Source organism: Electrophorus electricus, chromosome 24 (genome assembly GCF_013358815.1).
Source record: "Electrophorus electricus isolate fEleEle1 chromosome 24, fEleEle1.pri, whole genome shotgun sequence".
Taxonomy (NCBI): domain Eukaryota; kingdom Metazoa; phylum Chordata; class Actinopteri; order Gymnotiformes; family Gymnotidae; genus Electrophorus; species Electrophorus electricus.
Genome location: NC_049558.1, coordinates 2,049,637 through 2,065,000, shown reverse-complemented (window position 1 = coordinate 2,065,000; position 15,364 = coordinate 2,049,637). Strand labels below are relative to the sequence as shown.

The 15,364-nt window shown below is 49.0% G+C and overlaps 1 protein-coding gene and 1 long non-coding RNA gene across 6 annotated transcripts in view; one reads left to right on the top strand and one right to left on the bottom strand.

Annotated features, from left to right (window-relative positions):
- LOC113589189 overlaps positions 1–5,238 on the bottom strand; it is a 5,355-nt gene extending 117 nt beyond the window's left edge. The window contains exons 1-2 of the long non-coding RNA XR_003411934.2: positions 5,135–5,238; positions 4,180–4,490 (exon numbers count right to left, since the gene is read on the bottom strand). This is a non-coding gene — a long non-coding RNA (uncharacterized LOC113589189). The remainder of the gene's footprint in view (positions 1–4,179; positions 4,491–5,134) is intronic.
- znf385a (zinc finger protein 385A) overlaps positions 1–15,364 on the top strand; it is a 59,672-nt gene that overhangs the window by 18,269 nt on the left and 26,039 nt on the right. The window lies entirely within an intron of this gene.

The window sequence follows — 15,364 nt, the reverse complement described above, 5'->3', positions numbered from 1 at the left end:
GGAAGTCCACTATGAACAAAGCGCATGGTTAGGGAACAAAAATGGAACAACAACAACAACCCCCCCCCCCCCCCAAAAAAAACAAAACAAAACAAAAACAAAAACAAAAAACAACCCCTTTAAAATGAAATTTCCATAAAATTAGCTTAGCAAACAGAAGAGGGGCGCAGCGCTAGAGAGAAGACACACATGCAGCAGTCAGAGAGAACATGTTAGTCAGAGAGTCCACTAGCCATGTGTTCCACAACAGTCTTCAGAAGTAGCTAGAAAACTGTTTACTATGAAAGGAGGCGTGTTGCATTTTGTTTTTCGAAAAGAACAGAATGTTCTGTATATGATGTTTCGTAAATGTCAGCAACTGCAAATGTAGAGGCTTCAGCTCTGTACAATTCAGTCCTCATGGCAGTTGGGTGTCCTGCCTTGTTTCTGTGCGTCTGTCCTGAGCAGTAGTGGTGATCTGGTACTGCGCCCCAAATACTCCCAGCACTCATCTTCGTTGGAGGGATAGTTATGGGAGAGCACACCGCACACCGCCAAACACGTGCACACACACACACACACACACACACACACACACATGCGCGCATGAACAAACACACACGCGTCCACCCCAACCCCCCACACACACATTCACAAACACATAACACATTAAAACAAAGTTACTATAATATACATTCTTACACACCAACAAACACAGGCACATCACACCCACACTCAACTAACATGTATACACACCTCCCTCCCACAACAGAAACAAACACACACACAAACACACGTCTGTGATGCCTCACGGTGCGTCAGCTGCCCAGTAGGCACATTGACCCAAGACAGAACAAACTAAGGTCACAGCAGGCTCTGGACACTTTGTGAAACCTGAGTGAAACCGGCTCTCTACTGCCCCCTAGTCTGCCATAAGCACTCCCCACGGCTCAGCTCATCCGGCTCTTCTGCAGAGCCACTGTGATACCCTCAGGAATCATTTATATAATCCCCAAAATCCCCCTAGAGGCCAAAATGGCCCTTGTTCTTAGCCTGGAGATGAAAGGCGACGAGTGTGAGTGGAGTGTGAGGGGCAGGGGTGGATGAACGCCCGCGTGACGTGTGTGTGTGTGTGTGTGTGTGTGTGTGTGTGTGTGTGTGTGTGTGTGTTAGCGCAGCACCGAGCTGGTGCTTTGATATTGGCCTGAGAAGGAGCAGGAGAAACTATCAACCCTGAATGGGTTCCGATTGGAATGAGTCATCCGGCCCCTTTGTGCAGTGCTGCCGGTGTCTCTGAGTCTCCATTCCGGCTCCGAGTTGCTATGTATCTAGTTCATCTGCAAAGTTTTGGGTGCCTGAGTGGCTGCCCGTTTTCCCGGCAAGTCCTCGAGGATTGCATTTCCGATTTCTCTCAGTAATGAAAAACAAGCGAACTCCATTTCTCTGACTTTTCTGCATGCTGCCCCATGCAGTTGACCCCGAATATGCTGCCGGGTTGCGATTCCATGGCACCTGGCGTGGAGGTGGACCATTTCAGACAGACCTTCAAGGGCGCTATCCAATTCTGCCTGTGTTTGCATGGCAGCGTAATGCATAGCCACGGGGGGGGCCGTGACCTTCCCAGCACGGAGCACCTCACGCTGCTGCGCCGCAGACAGAGGTACTGACAGAGAGAACCAGAAAGCAAACACCCCACCCAGCAGTCTGCAGGAGCGCGGAACGACGCATTTCGACATGAGCATGTCGCTCGGCCTCTCAGCACCGAACGCAGGAAGCCTGCTTGAGCTCTTGGTGTCTGCTCTCTGATGGCGCTTTAATCCCCTGCCGCCCCCGAGCGACTGCCTGCACGAGGCTGTGTTGGGGCACCACGGATGCAGGGAGGAGAGTGTATGCTTAGGGGCAGGGCGGTGGGCGGGGTCTGGTGCAGCGGCCGCGGTAGAGGGAGAGGACGTGCTCCATAGATTGGGTGTTTAATGAGGTGCTCATTCACTCTGGGAGATTTCCATCGGATCTCATCATCAGAGCAGTGTGCACAGATGTTTCTCACCCCTCCCACACCTTCAGCTCGCGGAGACAATGACCTCTCAAACTGCCTCCTCTCTTTCTTTCCCTTTTTTTACTACTATTGATGTATCATCCCCTTCTCGATCTCTTTTTCTTTTCAGATTTCTCTCTCTCTCTCTCTCTCTTTCTCTCTCTATCCCCCCCCCCCCTTCTATTTCTGTCAGAAACAATCAGTGGATTTTCCAACTGACTTGCCCGGTACTGCCGCAGTCACATACGTGGGTAGAGGTATGGTAGAGGCCGGGGGGGAGCGCGAGAGAGGAGGAGGAGGAGGAAGAAGAGCAGAGAAGCAGAAGAAGGTCTGATGAATGGAGAGCTCAAGCTGAAAAGGGGGGTGTTATGACTTGAAATCCCTTTTCCCAAAGTGTCACATCTGTCCTGGTGACATCCACGCATCTCATTCCATCGCTGAGCAAGCGAACGTGCGGCCTGTCTGCCTTTTTTCCCGGAGCGTCGCGTGTTCCGGTGACTCACCGGCAAGTTCGCGCTGCGGTTCAGCCGAGCAACCTGCCCAGTCATGCAGACTGCCAAGATGTGCATCATATAAGACCTGCAGGTTTGGTTTGGGTTTGGGGTTTTTTTCTTTCCTTGCTGCAGAGAAACATCTCAAAATAGCATTGGGATAGAGGGAGATGAGGGTGCATATGAGAGAGAGAGAGAGAGAGAGAGAGAGAGAAATAGTTGCGGAGGTGGGGGAGAGAGCTGCTTCTAGTCACAGGCTTAGAAGATGCAGTCCAGCATCCTTCTGGATCAGTGGACATCAGCTGCCCACATATGTCACTGGTAGCCAGAGATGCGCATTGATATTCATTGCGTTAGACACTCTGACAGATCTCTAGTTGGCCCCTCCTGGACTGAGAAGCATATTTACTTAAAGGATAATTGTAGCAGATAAACTGGCCCCTTAGACATGCTCATTGATTTAAATTCAGGGGCTTTCTAAGAGATATTAACACTGATAGAGCTTTGTTCTTATTGCAAACACACAAGCGTTTAAATAAGCTGTCTAGGCAGGGTGTGCACTAGTGCCGTGGTGTTGTGACGGAGCAACGCTGTGACGAATAACGTCCCCTCTGGCTTTTGTGCCACGCAGCACCAATCACACAGTTGGATCAATTTAATGGGCGGCACATAGCAACAAGCAGGAGCAGGCATCAGCTGTCTGTGAGGAGGACGATGGTGTCCTGATGCTTCAGTGCCTGTGACCTCCATGTCCTTCACTGCAGGCTGCAGAGAATCATAGCAGCTATTTCTGATTGTTTTCCCGATCAGCAAAGGCTGTCCCGGAAGGGGTTCTGCACGGAAGGGCCCCCGGAAGACGATAAAATGAGAGATGATTAGGAAGAGAAGGACTGATGGTGAATATGTGCGATTTAAAATCGTCGTCTTAAGTGAGTAAATTTGTGGGTCTCCTCCTTTAATCCACACGAATCGTAAGGAGTCATTGATTTCACAGTTGGCTGAGGAGAGAGAGCGAGAGAGGGAGAGGGAGAGGGAGAGAGGGAGAGAGGGAGAGCGAGAGAGAGAGAGGGAGAGGGAGAGAGAGAGAGGGAGAGAGAGGGAGGGAGAGGGAGAGAGAGAGAGGGAGTGAGAGAGCGAGAGAGGGAGGGGGAGAGAGAGAGAGAGAGAGAGGGAGAGAGAGAGGGGGAGAGAGAGAGTGAGAGAGAGAGAGGGAGAGGGAGAGAGGGAGAGAGGGAGAGGGAGAGAGAGAGAGGGAAAGGGGGTGGCAGCTTGTTCTCTGTTCGCTGCGTTTGGCATAGTGGGAAGACCCCTTCAGTCATCACCTGTTAATCTCCCATCAAGGACTGGAGCAAGAACATCCGAGAGAGCACAAGGAAAAGACCACTAACGACTGGAAATGCTGGAACTGCACCAGCAGGCTTTGTGCGTTCAGGGGAACTGGTGAATAGGTGCTCTCCTACCATCTCATTCCTCTTCATTTTCCCAGTTAGCAAGGCAACAATAGCCAAAGTGTCACATGGACTCGTCCTAAACTATGACTTTAACCGCTACTGCAGCAGCCCACCCCAATCCCCAGATGTCTTCTGGATGGCGTCTTCTCCGTGTCTCTAATTGAGGCGATTTACTGTTGGAAAGGTATGTGCAGGTACACACTGAGCCTGGGGGAGAACTCACTCCAGATTGTGCAGGCTGGGCAAGTCCTGGCCCGGGAGAATCCAGTTGGATTTTTCAGTGCTGGGGGAGTCTTGTTGGCTCGTCCCGGGATCGTGACCTCCGATCCCGATCACGGAGGCCCCCGCTGGATGCAGATGCTCGGACGTAGATGAACACGGCCATGGATCATAACTCCATTATCAGGAGGAAGAGGGAGAGATGGAGGCAGAAGGAGGCGAGGCAGCTGATTTGGGATGCACGGCACGTGGACGCACTATAACCGCGACTTCTGCAGCTCTCCTCTAGAGCGCTGTTTGCTCAGTCATCATTTACTACGGAGAGAGAGAGAGGGAAAGAGAAATAAAGGGACAAAAGGGGGGAGAGAGAGAGAGAGAGAGGGAGGGAGAGAGAGAGAGAGAGGGAGAGAGAGAGAGGGAGAGAGAGAGAGAGAGGGAGAGAGAGAGAGAGAGATAGAGAGAGAGACAGGGGTGGGGGGGTTCATTTACGCAGGAAGGAGGAAGTGAGAGAGTCTGAACACAAAGAGCGAGAGTGAGAAAATCGCTCCAGATACACAGGCAGGATGTGAGCAGTGCTGCAGAGCTGACGCAGAGAGCCAGGTGTGTGTGTGTGTGTGTGTCTGTGTGTGTGTGTGTGTGTGTGTGTGTGTGTGTGTGTGTGTGTGTGTCTGTGTGAAGCTAGTAGTGGTGGCTACAAGCACACACTATTCATCAGGAGAGGCGTCTGGTTCACTGGGTCTGCTGTGCTCCACTGGGTTCAGGCTTTGTAACTGCAGTAATCTCGTCTTGGTTCACACCATACATAACCTCTCTGATGGATAGTTTAGCCTGCCTGCTCTGTAGTTGGTGTGTGTGTGTGTGTATATGTGTGTGCATGTGTGTGCATATATTGTTTTTTCTTGTGCATTGTTGTATAGCAGTCCACAGCACACCATAACAACACACAAAAGATTACTCACCACAGGAGGCTTTTCTTACTGGAGAGGAATGGAGAAAGACATCCCACCTACACCCCCCGGACCCTCACACACACACACACACACACACACACACACACACATTCACCCACTACCTCAGTCAAACTCCCCTCCACCCCTGCTTTTTTAAAGTGCTAAAAGAGGAGTTGAGATGGAAGCAGAAGGCGAAAGAACGAGAAAGGAGGAGAGGAGAGGAGGAGGAGAGAGGTGGAGAGGAGAAAGCAGAGGGGAAATACGTGTGCAAGGGGTCTGAATGTAAGCTAAAGGGAGCAGTTAACAAAGGGAGGGTACAGACACTAGCTCAACACTCTGTCCCTTGGGGAGGGGACAGATAGAGACAGAGTGACCCCCCCCCCCTCCCTCCAAACCCCAGCCTGACCACCTCTTTCCTGCAGAGCGCAGGGCCAACAGCATGGCTTATGTAAGAGTGTGACAGCGTGCGTTTGTAAGCGCAGCGCGTGCGCTGCCGTGGTTCGCCTCTGCTGCGCGCTCCTGCGTGTGCATGGTTGGCGCACATGTGCGGAGGAGAAGGAGAGAGCATGTAGAGCCAAGGTCAGAACAGAACAGCACCCTCGAGGGCGGCAGGTCCGTGTCTTTAGGGAGCGGCACGGCGGGGTTATTTATAGAGCGTCCTCTCACTGCTGTTATGAGCAGGGTCCTAATGGAGGTGACGGGCAGAGCCGTGGCTCACGTGTGCTGTGCGTCTAGGCGGCGGGCAGCCTGTGCAGGGCCAGCATGTGTGAGGCAGGCAGGTCAACCTGTCCTCTCTGCTCCGAGTCCTTCAAAAGAGGACGGGTTTTATAGGCTGGTCGAGCTCACACACGCCCTTGCTTTGTGTCTCCTCTCACTCTCTCTCTGTTTCTCTGATGAATGCTAAATCCCTATAACAAATGTTCAAATGTTTTATAAGCAGGCAGAGTGAGATGCTAAAGAATTACTTAACCTTTATCTCTCTTCTTCTCTTTGCGCTCATGTCAGTGGGAGGGAGACTAAAGTTGTCTCTCACAGTGTGCAGCATTTTCTTTTACTGTTCTGCTGACAATTCAATGTTCAGATAATCGTTGTTTTTTATAATTCTGCTTAGCAAATTGCATGATGCTTATCTGCACAAAAGGAGAACATGATATCCTCTTCTCTCCAAGATTCTCTATTTATAAAACTGCTTCTGTCATTTGTGGTCATATACCAAGGACAAGTGGCCCAGTGCACTTAGGGAGATTGGACCCGAGCTAACGACACACACACTCACACACACATACACGCATGCGCACACACACACACACACACATACACACACACACACACACACACACACACACACACACACAGACAGAGTCATCTTGTGCAGTGGGCTCATTTGTCAAGCAGCTACATATTAATAAAAGACACACAGCCACTGTAGGTATATAAACTTGTCAGATATGGGCAAACAACCCAGTGACTTTGCTTGCTTTGCAGTTTATTTTCTCTTTCCTCACAGGGACACACACTATCGAATGCAGACGTTTCGGTGAACTGCTTACAAAATGAGTTAGGGGGATTGTTTTCCCTGTGGCCCTAACCACTATCTGTGGCGGAATCTCATGGAGCCAGATCCTTCCCTCTCCAATGAATTTGGGTTAATCCAGCCATCCGCGCTGAGTGATAGGATTTCATACCTGAGGGCAGGCAGCTTTGAGAAGGCGGGTGGGAAAGAAAGGTTGCCTATTGTTTTGTCTGGGCGTGCACTCCTGACTTTTAGAAGTCAAAGGGGGGGGGGGGTGGATTGCCTGCAGGCGGATATCTCAGGACAGGTGGAGAAAGGCAGAGAGGGGGTGGCTCTGTTCTGGTGCGCCAGTCAATGGTGGAATGTTTCTGTGTCTTTTGCGTACGGATGGAACGAGAAGGTTCGGCCGTGACTGATCGCGGACCTGCAAAAGGCCTTGAGCAAGTAGGGATGGTCGAAGGACAGCAGAGAGCCCCGCTGATCCACGAGTTGTTTGAGAAGGGTGGGTAAATGACAAATCCTCCACCTTTAAGAGTGGATGGGGCTGTGAGTGTAGAGAGCAGTAGCTCAGCAGCCACAAGGCTTCAGTGTTTCCAGGCCTCTCCCTTCTTCTGCACCCCGGCGTGTTCCTGCGATTCCTGGGCTCTTCACACGGGCAGCAGACGCTTCCCGAGCTTCTCAGCTCCGTCTATGAGTCCTGCAGCAGTGTGGAAGCCCCACAGCCAGGAACATGCAGTGGCGAAGGGCAGATCATCTCGCAGCCAATCACAGAGCGTTTAAAAACAAAAAGAAGGAACAGTGGGGCTGGAAAAGTCCAGGCTGGTTTTTGAGTGGGGCATGCGGAGGGAGGCGGAGAGGGAGAGGAATGAGGTTAGCGATCGGAGGCGCACGTTCGCGGCGCTCCGGCGCGGGTTCGGATCTGTGGCCTTTCTCCAGCAGCTGTGCAGTGGCACAAAGACAATCAAGGCATTTACTGTAATAGATATGGGCACCTTGTAGCAATGAAATATCCGGCAGGTGGTGTGTGTGTGGTGCACACATAATGTTACCTGTGCACGCAGGGATTATAACACTGGCAGGTATGCCCATGTCTGCATGTGAGTTTAGAAGTGCTATGTAGGTGCAAAGGTGTATATATATTCTATGAATTACAGCCAGGATGTAGGTTTCTTTAGATATCTTAGCCCTGCTGGAGTTATTACCTTTTCCTGAGTCTATCCCTGTGATCTTGACTGAATACACACACACACACACACACACACACACACATACTGTGCTTACTGTTACTTCAATCAATTTCTTCCTCAATTTCTAAATCTACCAATGGAAGAAAAGGATTTATACCTGTGTATAATACCACAATATATACAGATACTGTGATTGCTTTCTGATTTGGCTTGACATGTCTGTTCACAGTAAATGCTTTAACAAAAGGCTCATTGCTAAATCTGCATGTACACATCAGCGCACGTTTCTTGGTTCTCTCATGTCATATTTAGCCTGTACTGGCCTACTGCGATTGAGCTCACTGAGATTAAGTCAGGACGACACATGGGTCTCAGGCATCGGTTGTTTTTGATGCGGTGCCATGTTACCGTGTTCCTTTTTGTTAGCTCCATCCACGGGTTGGTGTGGATGAGGCTACGCCTCCGTCATTCCAGTGCTCCGGCCGGCTCCTGCAGCTCGGAGGTTGGAGTCAGGCTCCAGTGCCACGCTCAGCCGTTCAGACACCGGCGATGGAAAGCTCAAAGTGGTTTCGTGACGCCTGGGTGCAGTTAGGCTTGGGGGGACACCATGTTGGCGTACAGGTCTGGACATAGGCGAGGTGCTTTTCCACCAGAGAGACAGCCCAGTAATTAAAGTCCCACAGCTTGGCTTCACCTACTCACCAGAACAAGCCCGGGTCGTTCCGGGGGCTTTTGGACTCTGCGCCTGTTATTATCTCTCCAGGGTGTCATTACAAACGTATGCTCCACTATTTCATCTGACCATGTCTAGGTGTTTGCAGATGGCTGTCTGAAAACAGGTTTTGTGTGTGTGTGTGTGTGTGTGTGTGTGTGTGTGTGTGTGTGTGCGCGCACGCACTGGTGTGTTTGACTGTGATGAAACTGGGACAGGTGAGGCCTGTTCAGTAATTTTTTTTGCAGGGATGTAACATGTGACATGGTTTGCAGGGATGTTCCTGCTGCCTCTGCCTTTCTGCCGGTGAGACTCAGATTTCGGCGACGCGCCTCCGCGTGGCTTCATTTATTTGCGTCCCCTCTGTTAGTTCTTGTGCAGGGTAATGTGAGATTGAGCTTTGCCCATACAAGCTCTTTCAGCGCACCTTTGATTGACTGTAATCCAAAGGTCGCCGCAGGATTTCAAACTGAACTGCCGCCCCAGTTTTCCTGCACAAACCAAAGCCCGGTGTATAATTCAGATGCCAGCAGATCAAGATAAAAGAGTGAAATTACAGCAGCATTAAATTACGTTAGGGCCACTGTGATGTCACATTTTATGCAGGCATATAATTTGTGGTGGCACTTTAAATCACAGGTCTATCGGCGAGCACGCAAAGATCTTTTTTTCATATCTCTCTCTCTCTCTCTCTCTCTTCTGCTCTTTCGTCACACAGGCACACCCGCCCACGCACACGCACACACACGCGCAGCAGAAATACTGTATCCATATATGCGTGAGGGCTGAAGTCTGACATGTCGGGACTCATTCTGGCTTCCATGAAACTCTGCTTACGGACTTGCACACCATTCTGGCCACACACTCAGCTCCTTGGTGTGGACTCCAGGCTTGAACCTGTGCCTAACAAGGGGGAACTATTCAGAGTAGCAACGGCCACCTTCAGTGGCACAGCGTGACGCATGTGCCTTCAGGCGTTGAAGTCAGTGCAGATCCCGGAAAAGATCTTATCTTTCTGTAAAAAATAAATAAATAAAAAAAGTTTTGAATTACAAACATTGGGGAAAGAGATGCTGTAGGGTATGACTGGGAAAACAAATTGATATTGCGTGTCAAAAAGTTATAATCTCAAGGATCAACTGCATTAAGTTGTTCTGTTGTGTCCAAGCAGGGGAAGTTACAATAGCACCCCCTTGTGGACAAAAGTAGCTTAGTGTCTTTACTGTGTCCTAGTCATAAATGATGAATGCTGAGTTGCTTCTCTTCCTTGTCGATAATATTTTGAGGTCTCCAAGCATGCTGGAAATGTTACCTGATTTTGGAAAAGGGAAGTATATCATAAATACCAATAAGCTATTTTTTGCCTAGAAAATCAAATAACTATACATTAAAATGAGATTTGTTATTTTGGCTTTTTCTCATGTGGCGGAAACATTTAGATGTCGTATTTATAGTTACACAGTGAAATCCTGTGGATCCAGAAATGGTTCCTGAATTCAAGAAAGCTGAGATGAAGTCATGTGTCTTTTAATCTTCTTATCCTAAGTACTGCTCACAGATTTGAAATGACTGCTTAGACTGTTGGCTTGAATTATGGTGGAGCTTTGTGGCAGAAATGAGGAGTAGAAAGATTACTGAAAAAGCTACAATCAAAAATGAACAACTCCTGCTTCCCCACATACACACACAAGCTAGAAAGCAGAAACTAAATAAAACTATAGAAATGACTCAAATAAATACTTATTTGATACTTATTTTATATATAATAGATATTCATAAATATATAATATTTTATAATTACAAAAACACAAACTAGATAAGCCTTCACAAGCCTAGAATTATTTTAAGCACATTTGTTGTTGTCATTGAAAGCTACCTCAGTGTCAAGCCCTCGGCAGGAAACTGCAGTGTATTGCAGTGAAGCTGATGCAGGGCATTTGTTTATGTATTTTATTTTTTCTCTTATTTTCAATGCTTTAAACATTCACTTCCTTGGTAAGTATACAATTCCCTGAAAACCTGAAAAGTGCCTGTAATCTATTCATTCACCCCATTCCAGAAACAACTGTTTCCTTCCACTGTTCAGGACGGAATGGGCTAAGTCTGACCTTTGACCCTTTATTTCAGCATATTTATTCACTTCAGGAATTGCTGTCCAGCAGCCAGATGATGGGCCAAATGACATCGGCACACATTGTTTAAAGCCTCAGTTATTAATTTTAATAGCATTAATATGTCCTGCCGTCGGCTGGCCTTGAGCCTGTGCCGTGCAACGCACGCTCCCTGACCTCCACCGCACAGGTACACTAATTAAACGTACATCTGTCACTGGCAGTGAGCTGGTGGCATGTTGCTGACCCAGACACTTAGACAGTGCAGCATCTAACAACAGTATATGTCCAACAAGCTCCTGATGAAGTGCATGTTGGTTGTGTGTGTGTGTGTGGGTGGGTGTTTTAACTCACTGCAGTGCTGTTTAGTCTGGAGGTTGATTTGCACGGTATATTGAGTTGGCAGTCAGGTAAAGGTTGTGCCTCTCAGCAGATGATGGCAGCATGCAAAGTGGAGTTGTGCTGCCTGCCTGCTAATGAGAAGTAAACTGGCTAAACGAATGAGCCATTTCTGCAGCCTTGGTCACAGCTGAGCACCGGCAACGCAGACGCAGTGGCCGTGTGCCGTGGAGAGAATGGGGCGGGGCTTCACGTCGGCAAAGCATGTGCAGTGGCTCCGCTTGTTTACGATCCCGCGCTTCAGAAAACGACAGAACAAAGAGGCCATGAGTAACTAGCTGAGGGATCTCAGATTAAATGCACCTTTACTACAGAGATCAGTAAATGAGTGAGTGGGAAATGTCTGGAGGCTAGCGTTTAACCTGTGCTTGACGCCCTAGCTACAAATGTACAGATTTCACCCTTCTCTCTCTCTCTCTCTCTCTCTCTCTCTCTCTCTCTTTAAATGATAACAGTCATGAAATATTCAGCGTACCAAGAAACCACACAAAGCAAAACGGTGCCGTGCCTGAAATAACGAAGTGTCCCGCGTTAAGACGTCGTGAAGAATAGGCGGCTCGGAGCCTCGTCGTTCAATAATTGAACTGTCAGGAGAGACAGCCGTTGTGCCCGCAGAGACAGGGTAATGATGCTGTGCTTCTTCCCCTGCTCAGCGCCTCCACACACATGCCCCGTGTGTTCCCGTTTACGCTGCTCTTCCGTAGGCCCGCGGTCACTGCCCTCTGCCTCTGAGCGCTGGATTACTCGCTCTGTTTGGGACATTCGGACCGGGCGGAGGCTCGGCTGTTGTTCTGGGCTTCGAGATGTTCTCCCCTGATGATGTAAGCACTCGTAGAGTGTTCAGTCATTTTTTTTCCACTAAGGCCATCAGGAATTGTTTACAAACGGTTCGGAGGCGTCTATTGGCTGATGTTACGGTCAATATGGGTGTACTGCATTAATCTTCAATAAGGGTGATGAGTCATGTAATAATAATTTAGATGCGTGAGGCAATGAGTGAAGTGGGTCCATCAGTCTTACTCTTGTCATTGATGGAGTTCTTTCTGAACCCAAGCTGCTTTTTCCTGCTATGCCGTGAGCCGGCGTCCACTGATTGGTCAGGGCAGTGGCCCTCCTCCAGCACATGATTCTGACAAATGTGCATTTGAGTGCTCAGCTCCCTCTGCTCAGATCTCACCCTCGGGTGGCACGTTCTGCACACCGTGTGTGCGTGTGTGGGCAGATTGGACTTGGCCCGGCTGCATCAGGCATCTGTAGGGCAGGCGCTCAGTGAGACCCTCTTGAAGACTCTGCTGACTTCTCTCTCTCTCTCCCTCTCCCCACCCTCTCTCTCTCTCTCTCTCTCTCTCTCTCCCTCTCCCCACCCTCTCTCTCTCTCTCCCCACCCTCTCTCTCTCTCTCTCTCTCTCTCCCTCTCTCCCCACCCTCTCTCTCTCTCTCTCCCTCTCTCCCCACCCTCTCTTTCTCTCTCTCTCCCCACCCTCTCTCTCTCTCTCTCTCTCTCTCTCTCTCTCTCTCTCTCTCTCCCCACCCTCTCTCTCTCTCTCTCTCTCTCTCCCTCTCTCTCTCTCTCTCTCTCTCTCCCCCCCCCCTCTCTCTCTCTCTCTCTCTCTCTCTCTCTCTCTCTCCCCCTCCCCCCCCCGTCTTTTACTCTTTGTATCTCGCCGTCTTTCTCTTTCTAATTTGTTACGGTGTCAGTGCTGGGACAACTGTGTTCATGCCAATCCAGCAGCCATCTTCTTCCCTTTGTGCTCATCCCTCTTTCTTCTCTCTCATATCTTTTTTCTTATCTTCCTTTTGAGCCTTTTTTGAGGCACAGTGACACTCACACACTCACACACACACACACACACACACACAGAGTGGTTTGGGGGATCTCCCAGCTCTCTTCAGTACAAAGCAGTCCAAGTATTCAAATAATAATTTGCTGTAATGTTGCAGTGGGAGAAGGACTAACCAGCCTGGGTGGCCTACTGCAGCCCGTCATCTTAACCAGTTAAATTACTGACCCCTCAAAAAATGATTGGCCAACTAATGACCTAGAGCTATGGAAGTCCAACTGTATGTGTGTGTGTGTGTGTGTGTTTTAATACGCCTTTACTCCTAAACAACCTCAGAAATCTCATCATGTTTGCTCAGCTGCAGTCTTTTTGAAGCTGATCTCCAGCACATCTTTCCTTCTTCTCGCTCTGCTGGATCACCACACAGGCTTGGTGTGAATGGTGAAGACAGCAGTGGAGATACCTGCACCCCCAGGCTCAGGCATCAGAGAGATGTTGTAGGGACATCTGTGGTTCCATTTATCAGGGCCGAGCAGACCCCGGAATTACAGAAATTTGGCAACGCGCCTTCCCGGGCCTTTGATCTGCTCACGGCTCTCCGTCTAGTACTGAAGCACGAGCACCTCCCGCATGAGCTGCACTGCTCTCGCACATCGCCCAGTTCACCCCGAAGATTCCTCCGTGCCGAGCCCTTGGCCTTGCTCACCCTCCTCCTCTGGCCTCTGGGGTATCTGTGGTCTGTTTAAGAGCCATGATTGTGGCTTCCGCATGTGCTGCAGGATTCCTGACATGTCGTGCGCTTTTAACGACTCCCGCGCCCCCTGTCTGGCAGCCGAGCTCGTCGCTTGCTCATGCCACTGCAAACCCCCGATCGGGTTCCCGGGTCCTGGCAGGGGCGTGTGCAGACCGTGCAGCACGTTGTAGCTCCCAGCAGCTCCCTGCCGCAGCAGGGGTTAGACGAGGCTATTAAGACCCCAGTATTATCATCAAGGCAGTTTGTCCATCAGCGTACGATCTAACGGTGCTGCGTGGTCTAATCAACACTCTTGTCTGAGTTGATATCTAAACCTCTAAGCAGAAGCAGCTGTACTTTTGATTGTGTGGCGTGTATAAAAACATTTTCTTACTGCATGATAATTAAACATAATCTATGACACTCTGGGTGACTGCCAGTGTGGGCGCACGCATGCAAGCTGTTGTTCATGAGTATATATATGATATACTCTTACTATCTATCTATCTGTCTGTCTATCTACCTGAATAGATAACATTTTGCTTTTAAATTTGAATGCCTTTATTGTTTTTGCATAAACTACAGTGAAATTCGACGGCTTTCCTTGATAGTGCAGGAGAAAAATGAAGGGAAATAAGAATAGAATAGTTACAGTAATAGATAATATATAATAAAACATAAATAAAATATAATAAAATGTACAATATTCCACACCAGACTATTATATCTTAAGAATACTGCATATTACAGCATTGTACATTGAGAATATTGCACATTCTGTGTTCTAGAAGTGCAATCAATTATAAACAACACAGAGTTGAAGGCTGAACAGAGTTCAGTGAAATAATGGCTCTTGGGTAAAAACTTTGTTCTAGATTTAATGGACCTGTAGCACCTTCCAGAGGGCAGCAGGTCAAACAAGTCCTGTCCCAGGTGGGATTTTGACGGCTCTGCTGAGACAGCGGGAGTTCTAAATGTCCTCACGGGAGGAACGTGGACAGGCGTTCTTTTTTTGGGGCGGAGGAAATGACTCTCTAGGGTGCGCTCCTGTCCGAAGAGGATCAGCTGGAGAACCGCACAGAGATACAGTAGCTCGGCTTCATGGAGCAGTGTTAGAAGTACATTTCTCAGTCACGTTGTTCCTTCTGAGGATCTTCAGGATGGCAAGTAGAGTTGCCATGCTGGACATTCTTCATGCTGTTCGTAGTCCATGAGCGGTTGTCGACCATCTGGGTGCCCAGGAACCTGAAACCAGAGACCCTTTCTACACAATAAAGGGGCGACAGCAGATTATTTTCCTCCTGAGATCTATAAAGGTCTTAGAGATCCTTTGGTTTTAGAGGTTATTCTTTGTACATCACCCTGTTAGTCTTTGGGCTTCATCAAACTGAATCATGTTATCTGCAGAATTGACGACAGTATTTGTAGAACGAGAGGGCATGCGGTTGTGGGTATTCACTGTGTAAAGCAGGGGACTGACCACAACTTTGTGGGGAGGGTGGAGGAGAGGTGGAGGCTTGCTGTCAGTGTCTCAGAGTGGTCAGTCAAAAGGTCCTTGAACAAATGACAGGAAGGTTGAGAAAGACCCAAGTCCATTAGCTGGATTGATGAATTTAGACAGGGACAGGTTGGACAGGTTGGTGTTTGCTGTAGGCTGGTGAACGTCTCAGATGCTTACATCAAACTTGGCAATGAAATAAGTGAGGTGTCACCATTAATAGCTGGATTTGGTGATGCACTGAATGCATTTTGCTTTAGCTTCTCTGATGCCATTTCTCAACTTGGCTCTGGCAGCACCGTAGT